This window comes from Lemur catta, chromosome 5, assembly GCF_020740605.2.
Source record: "Lemur catta isolate mLemCat1 chromosome 5, mLemCat1.pri, whole genome shotgun sequence".
NCBI classification, from domain to species: Eukaryota; Metazoa; Chordata; class Mammalia; order Primates; family Lemuridae; genus Lemur; species Lemur catta.
The window spans coordinates 41,880,634-41,897,588 of record NC_059132.1 but is presented as its reverse complement, the minus strand read 5'-3'; the positions used below and the strand labels follow the sequence as shown (position 1 = coordinate 41,897,588).

Below are 16,955 nucleotides of genomic sequence, written 5' to 3'. Positions count from 1 at the left end.
CTATTTTTTGGTATATGAGAACAGCAATATTGACTCAAAATGATGATATTGAGTTCTCCTAGTGAAATGCTCAGTTTTAAAAAAAATGAGGCATTCATATGTGAATATCAAAGTTAAATTGGAATTACTTCAAAAATTCATTTAGTTTTGAAGATCACCTTTCTAGTAACGTGAATCACTAAGAATTGGGCTACCTATGTATAAATCCTGCTTTTGTAAAATAGTATATATGCAGAGAAAAATGTGGATGAATAGACACCAAACACTTACCGGTGTCAGCTCTGAGGATTGGGACCATGGTTGGGGGTGTGAACTAAAATAAAATTTTAAGGCACAGCTCCCACCCCCACCGGCTGACTAAATGGACCCCCTTGTGGCCAAAGGAATATCCTAAAACTAAATTGCCTGCCAGTAGAAAAGAGGTTAGACATGCCTTATCATGCCCCCCTCCCTTCTTGGGGACATCCTTTGTAACCCATTGACAAGCCTAAAGCTATGCAAGACAAACCTACAGGTCCCAATTTACACAACAAATCTATGTCTGGTGGCTTATCTCTGATAAACAGCAACTGTGTTAAAACATTCCAAGCCTTTAGACAAAGCTTCATGTCTTTAACCAATTACAAGCCAAAGAATCTTAAAACCCACCCATAACCTGTAAATGCCCCCCTGCCCAACTTCGAGATGGCCCAGCTTTTCAGGCCAAACCAATGTATGATTCCCATGTATTGATTTATGACTTTACCTGTAACCCCTGTCTCCCTGAAATGTATGAAACCAAACTGCAACCCAGGCACAGCGAGTCCACTTGCTCAAGGCCTCTTGGGCGTGGCTGCGGGTCATGGTCCTCAAATTTGGCTCAGAATAAATCTCTTTAAAATTATTTTACAGAGTTTGGCTTTGTTTTCTGTTGACCAGGGGATGGACCTTCTACTTTATTTATTGCTTTTGGTGATTTTTAGAAAAAAACAAAGAGCAGATACTACTTTTATTATCTGAAAAAAGAGTATAATTTACAAATAATTATGTGAAAAATAAGCCTTACTGAAATCACCATCTTATCAAAAAAATTGACAAGACTTGCTCCAGGACGGCTCCTTGGGGTCATTTCTCGCCCTGTGCCCTGAGACCGTCCTCGCGGTGGGCCCTGGCCGCCAGGGCTCTAGTTCTGGCGTTTCTGTAAGCACGAAGTAGCCGCTGGCACCGCAGAACTGGCACGTGGGGCCCGGGTAGGGGGCGTGTTCCTTAGCGACCCTGGGCCCGACAGGCAAAACATTTTAGGATTGGAGAAAAGATGTTCACTTTAAAAGAAAGATTTCCCTGCTAGTCTTTCCAGCCATGACCTACGACCTACTGAGGACATTATTGTTGTTAAGCCATTTCGAGTAAACATATTTGTAAGTGGACATTAGAAAGGGATTGTGTCTGTTCCCTCACACCCCAAGATGGCATTCAAGCTTTGCTTTCAGTAATTCCTAAAGTTGTGTCTAAAACCGATGCCCCCTTTCTGGCCCGTGGGGGTCTGTCCTGAGCTCCCTTCCTAAGCTCCGATCTCCGCGTGTTCCCGCCGCCCCTTTCCTCCCGGAGCTCCGTCCCCGAGCGGGAGGGCGGGGACAGCCGGCTCTGGCGTCAGCAGCCGCTTGAGCGGCAGCTTCCTGCGTCCCAGGCAGCGCGTTGCAGCCAAGGGGGTCCGGGGGCTGCCGAGGCCCGCGGTTTCAGATGCTGTGTGACCTCACCTTGCTGAGGTCTCGAGACTGTCACCAGGAAGCGCGTCTCCAGAGCGCCGGTGTCACCTCCACGCTCCCGTGTGCCGACTGGTAGTGGGGACTGAGTAAAAGCCGCAGGGGCCACCTCCTCACGCCAAGCGCGGCGCGTGGGAGCGCGGCCCGGGCGACCAGAACGGCTGCTGCTCTGGTGGCCCCCGTGTCCCCGCAGCGGGCCCACAGCCTGGCCTGGGCCGAGTTTAGCGTCTACACTGCATTTCAGTCTCAACCTTCACCCCCACGGGATATGAAACTTGAAAAGAGATGCCTTCTGGGGAGACGGCCCTTCCAAAGGAGTGAGCAAACTTCAGCAAAGGGTGTCCGAGGCCGCGTTCTGAACACGGGGACGCTGATGAGATTACTGGGGATGGATTCTGAGGAATTAGCTGAGCTTGCTTTCTTTCTTTCCTTCATCCTCTCTCTCCCTTTCTCTCTTAATGGTCCTTAGACTTTAGATTAGCTGAGCTGTCTGATGGGTCGCCACGGATGTGGGTGGGTGAAAAACTCTGTTCCCAAAATCTTCTAGGCCAAGGTCAGAGTAAAACAAGTGCACATGTTGGGCATTTGAGCCCATTCAAAGTTGCTTTGAGTATGGCAGACACCTTCTGGGATGAGATAGCATGTGGGCTCAGGCTTTACTTTCTTATAACAAAACTGTAACTTGGATATCTTTCTCCTCTGAGTACCTGGAGCACAGGGGTCTCCTCCCAACTAACAAGTCCTTCTCTTCTGACAGAGGTATAAAACCTGGTCGTTAAGAACACGTAATTCAGAGTCATACAACCTAGAGTTAGACACTCAGTTCTGCTATATATCATTGACAGCATTTAACATGTTTGTTCCTCTGTTTTACCATCTGTAAAATGGGTATGATAATAGTACCTACTCATAGGGTGGTTGGGAAGAACAGTAAAATAAGGTATGTCGAGCACCTGAGATCTCACTTTGTGCTGGCAGGTGGTACAAGGGAGGCCTGGCAGAAGCAGGGGTTGTTTTTGGTTTGCTTCTTGTTAGTGATCCTAATGATCTTTGAAAATGATGATAGTGACAATTGTTGACACTTACTGGGCACCTATTGTGTGCAGGGCCTTACTTGTTTGCTCCTCCCACAAGCCTGGGAGGAGAACCCAGGGCACGTGCCAGGCCAGCACACGGTTGGCTGCAGAGCAGGACGCTCGTTCACAGGCTGTCTGGGTAGCCTCCTGTCCTCAACCTTTATTGAAGGTCGGTGTGAGAAATAGCCATGTGACAAATGTCTCTGAAGATGTTCTTTAGCTGTTATTGAATACGGTGCATTTCATTGCTTCGTGGCCTTTATAAAAAGCGTATGTCATAAATTCCACTCAGAGCTAAGAAAAAGGTTGTCTCTCTTGATGATTTTTTATGTTTCCTTTTATTAGACAGCTGTGTGGGTCTAATGTCTAGAGATCTTGATCCGGAACATCTGAGTAGGGTCAGTTAACTGTGTTCTTAAAACTCCCCTCCCTGTGCACCTGAGGCGCGTTCAGGGCTGGGATCCCCAGGTGGCTTTGTCAGCTTTCCCTGCGCACCTGACTGCTGGGCGTCATGGAGCTAGGATTCCTGCTCGGTTAGAGCTTCCTTTCACCTAGGCTTTCTGGTAGGATGTTTGCTCCCCTTTTGTATCTTGTCTCTTGTCCTTTTATGTACCATCTTTTAACATTTTGGAGTTCATATATCCTTGATTGTAAAATGCCTTAAGTCTGCTTTCAGCATAAAAGTGAATGAATGAAAGAATGAGTGTCACTGTCCAGCTAAAGTTTTCAACAGGATTTTCCTTAAAACAGCTCTTTATTCTTTCTTTTCATGGCTCTTTCACCTACTTTGCCTGCCCTTTTTCCTTAATTGTTTGACAAAGTAAACAATTACATTTATTCACTTGAAAAAGGCACTAATGTATTCTAAAGGGAGACTGGCTCCCCCTCAAATGTCTTGAGGCCCCGTAATTGTGAAGAGAGACTGCTAGGTGAAGTTGTTCAACCTAAAGATAATGAGATTGTCTGGAGAGGACCATAATGAGTTCAAAGGAAGGTGCTGGAAAAAACGCAGACAGGGAGGTTGTTAATGCAGGGCAGAGTTGTCTCCTCCAGGGCCCTCCCACACCATTCCACTGGTGTGGGCTCAGCTGCACCCCCTGCTTACAGCATGTCAACATGCAGCAAGTATGTTGTTGTTAAAAATATGATAGGACTTTAGTGAGATGAATTTGGCTTGGGTCCCTGAACACTGCATTTACAATCAGCTTTCTTTGCTTAACAGCAGCCTTTGTCGAACAAAAAGGCAATTCCAAAGGTCGTTGCAAGATTACAGCACACCAGGTAGGGACAAATGCACCCTTGTGCGTGGGAAGATGATGGGGGCCTGGAGAAAGTGACGTGGGCTTCAGTAGATCTGCTGCTGGGTCTCGATTAACGCAGCAACGCCACTGTGACCAGCTGCAGGCATTTGTTTGGTCCTGTCTTCTATGTAGGGAATAAACCTTCAAAAAAATCATTTAGTGTGGAAAAATACTCCAATACCAATAGATTACATTAAAATAGTCAGATCGATGGAATGGTTTTTAAATTAAATTTGAATAATCCCAATAAACCTGTATATTGTTTCCTCTGCTGCTAATCAGCATAAGTGACTTACGACTAAGTTTAACCAAAATTTTTCATCCCAGAGGTTGATCATAACCCAATCATTTAACTTGGTCACCCCTCTCTCCATTTTCCAAGAAATCCATTTTTTAATTTATACTTTTCAAGGGTTTGCTCTGTGTAAACTTTTGCACTAGATGCTGTCACTGTCCTTTAGGAATTAACCATTTGAATTGGGACAATACACTACGTAGGAAAAAATCATTAGCAATACAAAACAGTGTAAGTTAACAGTGGTAACAGGGGATAGAAACACCAGTTGCCTGGAATCCAGAGGCAGCCATGAGCACGTGGGCTGATGAAGATGAGGGCACACTTGCCAGAGACGTGACCTGGTCTGTGGTTCAGCTGGCCCCTTGGATACCATGGGAGCCCCTTCTCCAACCCCAGTGGCCATGCTCCTCTGGAATCTTCCTTTCTTTCCTCTCAACACCACACCCTTGCCAGTGCCACTCCTCCCACCTAGAATGTCCAACCTCTTTGTCCACTTAGGACAGTTCTCCCAGGTTTCTAAACCCAGGTTGTAGAGGTCCTTGAATATGTGGTTTAGAAATGTATACTTTCTGTTTATGGAAATCACTGCCTACTTTTGGGTGGGGTTGTGACATGATAAGTATGAACCCGGGCTGGGTTTATGAGAAGAGAATCAACATTCAACATAATAGGCTTGTGCCTCTTATTTGTTTATTTATTTATTTATTTTCACATCAGACGGGTGACGTGCTGACATTGTAACAAGGTGTGAGGGAGGCACATCTCATACATAAGCATGAAAAATCAATCATCACGCTTATGAACTGCAAAAAGATCACTATTTATTGTTTTTCCCTAGGACATCTGAGAAGGGGCTAAAAATGATTTATAGCCATACTTTGTTTTATTGCTTTGCTTTACTGCACTATTTAGATACTTTGTTTCTTACAAATTGAAGGTTTGTGGCAACCCTGTGTCAAGAAAGTCTGTTGGCACCATTTTTCCAACAGCATGTGCTCACTTCGTGTCTCCATGTCATGTTTTGTTAATTCTCACACTATTTCAAACTTTTCCATTATTATTGTATGTTGCTCCATAGATTGATATTGCTATATAGAGACAGAAATGATTTCAGGAGTTTTACAGGGCTTTTCCCTGAAGGAATATGTGAATATGTTAGTTCACATATCAAAAGCTGCTTCGCGTCGGTGGGGGGTGGGGTGGGGAGGGTGCATCTCACGGATCAGCAGCGTTTTCCATGGTGACGCTGGCTGTCTCAGGCCTGTCGGCTTCTTGCGCCTGCTTCTGTAAGGCAAAGCTTGGCATGGAGCCACAGGATGAGAACTGATCAAAGAGTGCGCGCCCAACAGACAGACACCTGCAGCTAAAAACAATTAGCCTAAGGGACAGTTCCTGCTTCACTCATGACTACCTATCTCAATCCACAAAAACTAGATAAAGAAATACCAAACCACTACATTTCTGTTTAACCTTTCTGCTAAGTGATAGCTTTATCTCAGAACTTAGAAGTTTGTCTTAGAAAGATTTTGTAACCGTTTGCTCACGTGGAGTTAATTAAGGGATCTCTAGAAGCTTTTTGGGAGACTTTTAACCTAAAAGGAACTACCTGTTATTATGTAACTCTGTTACCCCTGGCAACTGATCACTGTACCAATAAATACTGATGTGAAACTTCACTCAGGGCCTCACAGCTCATGGGAATGATGGAGGTCTCCTGACCCCCCAACTATTATAAAATCTATACTTTATAAAACTGCACTTTTGTCTCTGTGTATTCTTTTATTTCTATTTTCTATTATTTCCTTATCCTTTGTGATGACCCCTGCCTGAGGGACCCTATTTTTGCTGGGAGCGTAGCTCACTCCCTGCAATTCTATCTGTTGTGGTGATCTGTGATCAGTGATCTTTGCTGTTACTATTGTCATTGTTTTGGGGTGCCACAAACAATGCCTATATAAGATAGTGAACTTAATCCATAAATTGTGTGTGTTCTCACTGCTCCACTGACTGGCTGTTCCCTCATCTCTCGGAGGAAATTAATTAAAAGTGCTACTCCAGTGAACACATGCATGCTTAGAAAATGAAACAGCCTTATTGCTGATATGGAGAAAGTTTGATAGAAGATCCAACCAGTCACAACATTCCCTTAAGCCAAAGCCTAATCTAGAGTAAGGTCCTAACTCTTTTCAGTTCTGTGAAGGCAGAGAGAGGTGAGGAACCTGCAGAAGAAAACCTTGACGCTACAAGAGATTGCTTCATGAGGTTTAAGGAAAGAAGCCATCTCTATAACAAAAGTGCAAGGTGAAGCAGCAAGTGCTGATGTAGAACCTACAAGTTATCCAAAAGATCTAGCTAAGATAATTAATGAAGATGGCTACGCTAAAAAACATTTTCAACATAGACAAAACAGGCTTATATTGGAAGAAGATGCCATCTAGGACTTTCATAGCTAGAGAGGAGAAGTCAATGCCTGACTTCAAAGCCTCAAAGGACAGGCTGACTCTCTTGTTAGAGACTAATGCAGCTGGTGACTTTAAGTTGAAGCCAAGGCTCATTTACCATTCCAAAAATCTTTGGGCCCTTAGGAATTAGGCTAACTCTACTCTGCCTGAGCTCTATAAATGGAACAACAAAACCTGGATGATAGCACATATGAATACTTTAAGCCCACTGTTGAGACCTACTGCTCAGGAAAAAAAAGATTTCTTCCAAAATATTACTGCACATTGACAATGAGCTCTGGTCACCAAGAGCTCTGATGGAGATATACAAGCAGATGAATATTGTTTTCAGGCCTGCTAACACAACATCCATTCTACAGCCCGTGGATCAGGAGTAATTTTGACTTTCAAGTCTTATTATTTAAGAAATATATTTCATAAGGCTATAGCTGCCGTAGATAGTGATTCCTCTGATGGATCTGAGCAAAGTAGATTGAAAACCTTCTGGAAAGGATTCAACATTCTAGATGTTATTAAGAACATTCATGATTCATAGGAGGAGGTCAAAATATTAACAGGAGTTTGGAAGAAGTGGATTCCAACCCTCATGGATGCTTTGAGGGGTTCAAGACTTCAGTGGAGGAAGTAACTGCAGATGAAGTGGAAACAGTAAGAGAGATAGAATTTGAAGTAGAGCCTGAAGATGTGACTAAATTGCTGCAATCTCATGACAAAACTTTAAGGGATGAGGAGTTGCTTCTTATGGATGAGCAAATAACATGGTTTCTTGAGATGGAATCTACTCCTGGTTAAGAAGCTATGATCATTGTTGAAATGACAACAAAGGATTTAGAATATTCCAAAACTTTGTTGATAAAGCAGTGGCAGAGTTTGAGAGGACTGATTCCAATTTTGAAGGAGGTTCTACTGTGGGTAAAATGCTATCAAACAGCATCACATGGTAGGGAGAAATCTCTTGTGAAAGAGTCAATTGATGCAGCAAACTTCATTGTTGTCTTACTTTAAGAAATTGTTACAGTCACCCCAACGTTCAGCAATCACCACCCTGTTAGTCACCAGCCATCAACATTACAGCAAGACCCTCTGCCAGCAAAAAGATTATGGCTCACTGAAGGATCAGATAATCATTAGCATTTTTTAGCACTAAAGTGTTTTTAAATTAGGCTATGTACATTGTTTTTTAGACATAATGCTATTGCACACTTAACAGAGTACCACATAGTGTAAACATAACTTTTACATGCATTGGGAAACTAAGGAATTCATGTGACTCACTTTATTGAGATATTTGCTTTACTGTGGTGGTCTGGAACTGAACCCACATTATCTCTGAGGTATGCCTATATTTATTTGTTAGCCTCCTATTTGAGAAGGGTGTTAAAGCTGAGTCAATTGTAGCCAGTGGCGGAAAATCAAAAGGTCTCTCTAGACTCTAGATCTCAGAGACAATGTCTGGGGATATTTCTGGTTGGCATAACTTAGGGGGTGCTACTAGCATCTGTAGAGACCAGGGATGCTACAATTCATAGCATACAATAAGTAGCCTACAATTCATAGGACAGCCCCTCTCAGCAAAGTGCTATCTGGCCCAACATGTTAATAGTGCTGAGATTGAGAAAGCTTGCACTAGAGAAACACAGAAGTTACTGATTGACACCAGTTAAGAGAAGGTTGCTTGGAAAAATTTATCTCAGAGGCAATAAAAACAAAACAGTAAATCTGTTTAACTTAACAACATTTTGACCGGAAAATGAAGTTGAAGGAGGAGTTCAACTCATTTGTTAGAATGCCCCATTGCCAATCCTTTATTTTGGCCTCTATAGCTGTTCATTCAGTGTGAAGCTGACGTTTCTGACTTTGGCTAGACACGCAGCAATGCCAAACAAATGACTTCAGGAAAAGCATACTACTGAATCATTGCCAAGCAGTATCGTCATCCCTTCAATTTGTTTAGTTTCTCCTTGGGTGTGTCAAGAGCCTCCAGCTTCTCAGCAACCAGGTTAAGCAATTCTTCCAAGTTCCCAGTGCTTTCTGGAGGAAATGCAGTATGCCCGGTCCAGCTCGGGGAGGGGAAGGAGCATGTGATGGAACCCTTAGGGGACCCTGAAACCTTCTGTCTGCGTCTTCAGAAGGTTGTGGTCTTGGCTGAAAGAAAGCTGTTGGTGAAACTTAGCTATTATTTTGCACATTTATGATACATTTATTTTGGGAGATCAGAGTTCAGAGGTTATTTTTTTGATTAATGTGTAAAATTTGCATACATGTTTCAATAATACAAATGATTTGCACACTTGTGTTAGTTTTATTGGTGAGCCTAATTTTTAACCCATGAAAAATTATTAATTAATTCAGTCATCAAGGATTTATTGCATGTCAACTCTGTGCAGACATGCTGCTGGGTACAGAGTCATGGGGATGTACCGTCTGGTGGGGGAGACAGCCAGTAAAAAGATCATTACAACGCCATGTGCTAAGTGCTACAAAGTGACAATTATAGGGGCTGCAGGATGGGAGAACACAGTCCCCTAGCCATGGTGAACATGTGCCAAAGTGCACAGGTTAGAAAGACAGAGCATGGAGAGGTTGGTGACCCTTAAGAGCTATTTTGAAGATACAGACTTAGGCGTTGGGAGCAGGTGCAGTGCAAAGTTCATCCATCGTGGTGATTGACTAGGGTCGCGTGAAGAACAAGCACCGAACAGGGCCGAGGAGGAGCACAAAGCAGACGGACAAAAGAACAGGAGCCAAGATTGACGGGAATTGGCAACACAAAATAAAAGAGAAGCACAGCTGGGGGAAAGTATTTGCAATACCGATATGTGAAGCACTTTGACAAATCAACAAAGAAAAAGAGAACAATCCAATGGAAAAATGGACACAGGAAACGAAAAAGCACTTTATAAACAAATTAACAAAAGATTTTCTACCTTGCTAGCAATCTGGGAAATACTAATTAAAGCCACAAAGCAGATATTTTGCACCCATGAGATTAGCAAAATTAAAAAGTCTGACCATACCACGTGGCAGTGGGAGTGTGGAGCAGTGAGAGCCCTGACGCACTGCTGATGGGGGCGGAAACCAGTGGAACCACTTTGTCAAAAACTGGTATTAACAGCAAATATGAAGATGCATATATCCCACATGTTCAAGGGTCACAGGAGGCATGTGGCAGTATCATTTATGACAACAAAAAACTGGAAATAGCCAAAATATCCATTGTTAGTAGAATAGAATAATATACTTTTGTCTATTCACGCAATGGAATACTACAGAGCTGTGAAAATTACGGGTTGAACTGTGTCCCCCCAAACTCATATGTTGATGTCCTAACCCCCACGACCTCAGAATGTAACTGTATTTGGAGATAGATTCTTTAAAGAGGGTGATCGAGTTAAAGTGAGGTCATCAGGGTGGGCCCTAATCTGGTACGGCTGGTGCCCTTCTCAGAAGAGGAGACGAGGACACGGCCACACACAGAGGGAAGATCGTGTGAGGACACAGGAAGCAGACGCCATCTACGTGCCAAGGAGAGACACCTTAGAAGAAACTAACCTGCTGACACTTCAGTCTTGGACTTTTTCAGCTTCCAGAGCTGTAAGAAAATAGATTTCCGTTGTGTAAGCCCCCCGGGGCTGTGGTTCTTGGCTGTGGCAGCTGCAGCAAATGAGCACAATATGCCAACACGAGTGGATCCCACAAGCACAGTGTCGGTGGACTTGCACATCATAGAACACACACCGTGTGATTCCACTTAGGTAAAGACTAAAAATGTATATATATAGTTTAGGGATACACACAAACACACACTCATTTTTAAAAGTTTTACATTCTTACACTCTTTTTAAAAGATGGAGCTTAATTTCCCTCCCCTTGAGTGTAGGCTGGATTTAATGACTCACTTCTAATGAATAGAAAAGAGCATGTGACAATGTGCGACTTCTGAGACTAGTCTTGAAAGACAGCCTGGCTTCCTCCTTGCGCTCTCTCTGATCATGTGCTCTGGGGGAAGCCAAGTGCCATGTTCTGAGGGCACTCAGCCCAATGGAGAGGTCTCTGTTGCAAGGACCTGCGGCCTTCTGCCAACCACCATGTGAGCACATCACCTCAGCAATGTGTCTTGTGCCCCAGTCAAACCTTCAGATGACTGCAGCCCCAGCTGACGTCTCAGCTGCCACCCCAGGAGAGATCTGGATCCAGAACCACCCAGAAAAGCTGCTTCCAAAACTCTGACCATAGAATCTGTGAAAGAATAAATGTTTATTGTTTTAAGCTGCTAATTTTTGGGATAATTTATGATACAACAGTAGATGACTCCTAGCCCTCTGGGAGGCCAAGGTGGGTGGATCGCTCGAGGTCAGGAGTTCGAGACCACCCTGAGCGAGACCCCGTCTCTACTAAAAAAATAGAAATAAATTATCTGGACAACTAAAAAAATATATATAGAAAAAATTAGCCGGGCATGGTGGCACATGTCTGTAGTCCCAGCTACTCGGGAGGCTGAGGCAGTAGGATCGCTTAAGCCCAGGAGTTTGAGGTTGCTGTGAGCTAGGCTGATGCCATGGCACTCACTCTAGCCCGGGCAACAAAGTGAGACTCTGTCTCAAAAAAAAAAAAAAAAAAAACAACAGTAGATGACTAATGCAATATAATAGAGAAACAGTAAGGAAATGATAAGCATAAGTTTCCGGGTCATGGCAACCCCTTGGGTGCAGGCAGGGTGGTGCCGGGGAGCACAGACCCCTCAAAGATGCTGGTGATGGTTGATCTACTTTAAATTTGGGCAGCAAGCACGTGAGTATTAATGTTATTATTTTGTAAGAGCTGCATTATATACACAGACACATTATATGTTTTTTGTATGTGTGAGCTATAAAAGTGTGAGCAGAGAAATAGAAGGAAATCTGTCTCATGCAGCTAAGAAGAGAATGAGGCCACAGAGAGCAGGTAGAAATGTTTAAGACGGGCTGACCAGAGACTCGGGGTGTTGCTGGGCTGAGTGTGCAGAGCATGGCTGTGGAGGCGCCGCTGCCTGTCAGCTGGTGGCTTCCGGCCCGCCACGCCCAGTGCCCGGTTAAGCGTGGAGAAGGCACGTAAAGAACCCTGCCCAGTGCAGTCCTGCCATCAGCCCCAGCGTAAGGTCAGGTCTTCCAGGAAGTTCTCATGGTCTGTCCCTGCCTCTACTCCAGCCAAGTGGTGTTTCTTTACTTTGTGCCTCTATCAAAACAACTGTGACCACTGCTAACATTGTAACACTCGCCGTGTGCCAGAGGCACTGTGCTCAGGGCTCTCGCCCATAACTGCATTTAACCTTCACCGCTACCCTGTGGAGCGAGTACTCTTACTATCCCGATTTTACAGAAGAGTTTACACAAGAGTCATAGTGGGGCCAGGACTGGACTCTAAAGTGCCAGGGCACAGCCATGACTCCAGATGGCCTCTTCACGGATGGGTACAGACAGGATCTCAGTCCCATGGCAGCAGACGTCCATGATAACTTTGCATGTTTGTGGCCCTGCCAGGCGGTGAGCTGCTGGACAGTCCTGACCTGTCTTAGCTCAGCTTTGTGTCCTGGCACCTGCTCAACAGAGCGAATGAATGAATGAGCACTGGGCTGCGATGTGAGCGGTTCTGTTGGTTAGAATTCTCTCTCCCCCCAGAGCAGACCCTGTGGGTGACCTGTGCCCATATCACCTGAGATTCCTTTCCAATTTCATGTACACCCACTTCCATGTTGCCTTCAGCTCCCAGGGCCAGCACCGATGTCTCTGTCATAGGGCTGCCCCTGGCTGCCAGAGCCCGCTTTGCCTGCACTCAGGGGAGACAGCAGTACCTGGAAACTCATGTCCCCTCAGAGGCAGCCTGTGGCCAGTGATAGGTGCGTGGATGCAAACGGTCCCGCTCCGTTAGCCCTGACTGGAACCACTCTGAGGCATGCCCACACTCTCCGGAGCCCCCCATGTGCGATCGAGCCAAAGGTACCCTCCACGGGACTTTGTTTATGTTGCACGTGGTATTTTCAAAGATGGCCACAGCAGCGCCTCCCACCATCCATGCCCTTCTGCAATCCATCTTGCCGTCGGCCTCCCTCTGAATCTGGGCTGATCTTGGTGATTGACTGTAACTGACAGAAGGCAGCTGAACCCAGAGAATGTCACTGCTGACTTCTGAAGCCAGGTCAGGAAAAGTCTTGCAGCTTCTGTCTTGGTCTCTTGGAACTCTTGTTCCCCAGACATTGCCTCTTGGAACACTTGTTCTTGGAACCCAACAGCCGTGATGGGAAAAGCCCCAGCCACATGCAAGGCCACCTGCAGGCCCACTGGTCAACAGTGGCAGCGGCAGGTCACCCCCGCTCAGGAACTATGTGTGTGAAGAAGCCTCCAGATGGTGTCAGCCCCCATCTTCGAGCCGCCCTGGTCTTCGAGTCTTTCCAGCTGAGGCCCGGACACAGTGGGACAGAAATGAGCTGTCCCCATTGCCCTCTTCAAATTCCTGTCTCAAAGAATCCGTGGGCATAATACAAATGGCAGTTGATTTACGCCACTGCACTGGGGTGTTTGACACGCAGCGATAGAAAACTAGAACAATAAACATTGCATCCTCGCCTGGCTTTCTTCTTGTTCCTGTCCACCGTTCCCATTCTCCTGCCAAAATTTTCTGGGAACACATCCTAATAAATCCCTTTTCTACGAATTTGTGTCTGCTTCAGGGGAACCTCCTCTGGCCTGGACACTGGCGCTGGGGAAAGGAGTATCGGGAACTGGAAGGAAGAGCACAGACACACCGCGAGGCTGCCCGCCGTCGCCGCGCAGGTCTGACCTGGGCAAGGGACTCCCGGTGCGTGGCTGGCTCTGCAGAAGCAGCCCCGGGCCACGGGAGTCCCGGGTAAGTGTGTCAGCAAGGCCCGGCCTGTGGGGACCGCTGGCAGGCTGCTGCGGCCTGCCCTTCAAAATGCCAAAGAAACTGGTTAAGAGGAAAAGCTGAGTTAATTTTTCCAGGAAATATGAACAAACAGAGAATAAGGAAGAAAGAGAAGGCGAGGCGAGGCCACGAGAGCCCTGAGGCTGCACTGAGGCGGCGTGCTTGTCGGGGAGGATTGCTGATTCGCTCGGCTGCTGCCTCGGGAGGCGCAGGGGCTGTGCCAGCCCCCTGTTCCAGCGCTCCGGGACACTGCAGGAAAAAGGATCGAGTAGCTTGCTCACAGATGAGTCATTGGGGTATAAGGTCAATACAAGCATATGATAAAAAATTCATGCACATTTATATTCTATACCAAAGAACATACAGTAAACAATGACCCTCCTTCCACCTCGACTCCCAGACCCTCGACTTCCCACTGCGGAAGCCATGGCTGTTCCAGTTTCTCATGCATCTTCCAGAAAGACTCTGTGCATGTAGAAGCTTGTGTGGATGCACAGCCCTGCCCTCTTTGACATGTTTTTCACACATTTGGCAATGTCGTAGCATAACTGGTGATGGGCTGGCGCTGGCTGTATCGGCTTACAGGAGGCAGCTGTGAAATTTCCAGGAGTTTTGTGAGCTGGTTGTTAAACATAGCTATGTTTAAAAATTAAATTATGTGACTTTATAATTAAATTAATTATATTATTAATAAAGGCAAATAGCCGAAACTCATGGCTTCCTAATTACCTTTCTACATCTTACCATTATCTATATGTTCTTGAGGTTGTTTACAGCTATTCCATCTGTAGGGTGGAAATACTATATAGTAGTGTGCTCTTTCTGTCTCCTCCCTACTCTGCCTTCGTGAGGACATGCTGGTGGCTTCAAACTGGTCAGGTGGGAGTATTTACACTTTGGAAACCGGCAAACACTACAAATCAGAGCTTGATTTATGGGTCTGTTGATGGTCTAGACCAGGGGTCTGAAAACCTTTTCTGTGAAGGACTGGATAGGACCTAGCTTAGGCTTTGCAGGACACACAGTCTCTGTGGCACCACCCAACTGTATCTGCAGCGCAGGAGCAGCCAGGAATCACATGTGCACGGAGGAACATGGCTGTGCTCCAGATTATGTTTACAAGACCAGATGGCAGGCTAGATTCGGCTCCAAGGCCGCGGTGCTGACTCTTGGTCTAGACGTAAGAAAGTGGTGGGAAAATGATAATGATGCAGATCAAACCTCAAAGTGGTGTGTCTGGGTCTGTTCCATGGGCAAGAGCACAAAAGCTTGAGGAAACATTCTTCCAGCATTCAACAACCATTATCTGATTGAGCAAAGAAGTTGTTCATGTCATTGATAAACAGGTGAAGTTCCAACACACCTATTTGTTATTTTACTTCCATATTACTCATCAATAAAAATGAAATATCAACCAGCATTCATATTTGAACCCCACTCATTTATCAATGATAGGAATGACTTTTTCACTGATCACATAGTAATCATGCTTATTCATGGTCTGATTTTGTGATGCAATTGTGGGTGACAAAATTATTAAAAACTTGACAATGGGATTTTTAAGAAATGGCAAGTCACACAGGAGGGAATTTACAATGAAAAGTACTATATATTTTATCATTTGCAAACTGTGTGCTATACATCCTTTATATTAGTAAAATCTGTAATTATCTTATATATCTATGTACTTACAATGTTTTTACATTATTAAACATTTACCAGCACAGCATTTCATAAAACTGTTCGCAACTTCACTTTTGTTCACTTAATATATTTTGAAGAATCTTCTGTACATATAGATCTGCCTCATTCTTCTCAGCAACTATTTCCTTTCTAACAATTTTTACCACTTTAGATATGCTCCATATTTGTTTCACCAGTGTCTTACTGATGGATATCTAGGCTATGTCAGCCTTTCACCAACAGAAGCAGTAAACATTTTTATACACATCCCATTGCACACATATTTGTAGTGTAAATTCTTAGAATTGTTGGACTAAAGAGCACAGCTATTTGCAATTGTGATACATATTGACAAATTGTCAAAGATGTCAAACCAATTTGCACGTGCGCCAAGAATGACAGAGAGTGCCTGTTTCTCTATATTGTTGCCAACATGATATGCTATTGCACTTTTTAATTTTTATATTTATTTATTTATTTATTTATTTATTTATTTATTTTTTGAGACAGAGTCTTGCTCTGTTGCCCAGGCTAGAGTGCTGTGGCGTCAAGCTCACAGCTATCTCAAACTCCTGGGCTCAAGCAATCCTTCTGCCTCAGCCTCCCGAGTAGCTGGGACTACAGGCATGCACCACCATGCCCGGCTAATTTTTTTCTCTATATATTTTTAGCTGTCCAGATCATTTATTTCTATTTTTTTTTTTTTAGTAGAGATGGGGTCTCGCTCTTGCTCAGGCTAGTCTTGAACTCCTGACCTTGAGCGATACTCCTGCCTCAGCCTCCCAGAGTGCTAGGATTACAGGCGTGAGCCACTGTGCCCGGCCTACTATTGCACTTTTTGATTTTGAAAATTCTGATGGATGAAATTGGAATTTGGATGGATACTGGAATTTGACTTGCATTGCTTTTGTTTTGAGGGAGAGTGAACACTGTTTTCACGCTTTGCTTAGCCAAAAGGCTGACAATCGGTTACTTTTTCCTATGTTTAAATGCCATTTGTATTATCAGCTTTGTGAGTGATTTATTAAAAATGAGACTTTGCTTATTTTTTTATTGTATTTTCTTACTAATATGCAAGATTCCTTTAATCTCCCTACACAATATGAGCTCCACGAGGCAGGACATTTGAACTGTTTTGAATTTGCACAACTTTGAATGATGCTTAGCACATAATAGTTGCTCATTAAATATTTGTTAATTAACTATTAAGGGATTTAGCCCCTTGTCTGTCATGTATGTGGCCTTATGCTCTCTCAGTTTGTCATTTGCCTTTTACATTGTGATATTTTTTTTCCTTGCAGGACTTTTTAATTTTTAGATAGCAAAATTTAGAATTCTTTTCTCTATGGCTTTTGTACCTTTGTGTCTTACTTGGAAAGGTGTTCATTTCTAAAAAACATAAATAATTTCTCCTATGTTATCTCCTAAGAATTTATGGTTTGATTATTTTTGTGTTTAAATCTTTGAAACATCCG

The 16,955-nt window shown here is 44.2% G+C and overlaps 1 non-coding gene across 1 annotated transcript; it reads right to left on the bottom strand.

Annotated features, from left to right (window-relative positions):
• Positions 1–5,128: 5,128 nt before the first annotated feature.
• On the bottom strand, positions 5,129–5,232 carry LOC123639080. The gene has a single exon (XR_006735644.1). It is a non-coding gene; the product is annotated as a small nucleolar RNA U13 (small nucleolar RNA).
• Positions 5,233–16,955: the final 11,723 nt, after the last annotated feature.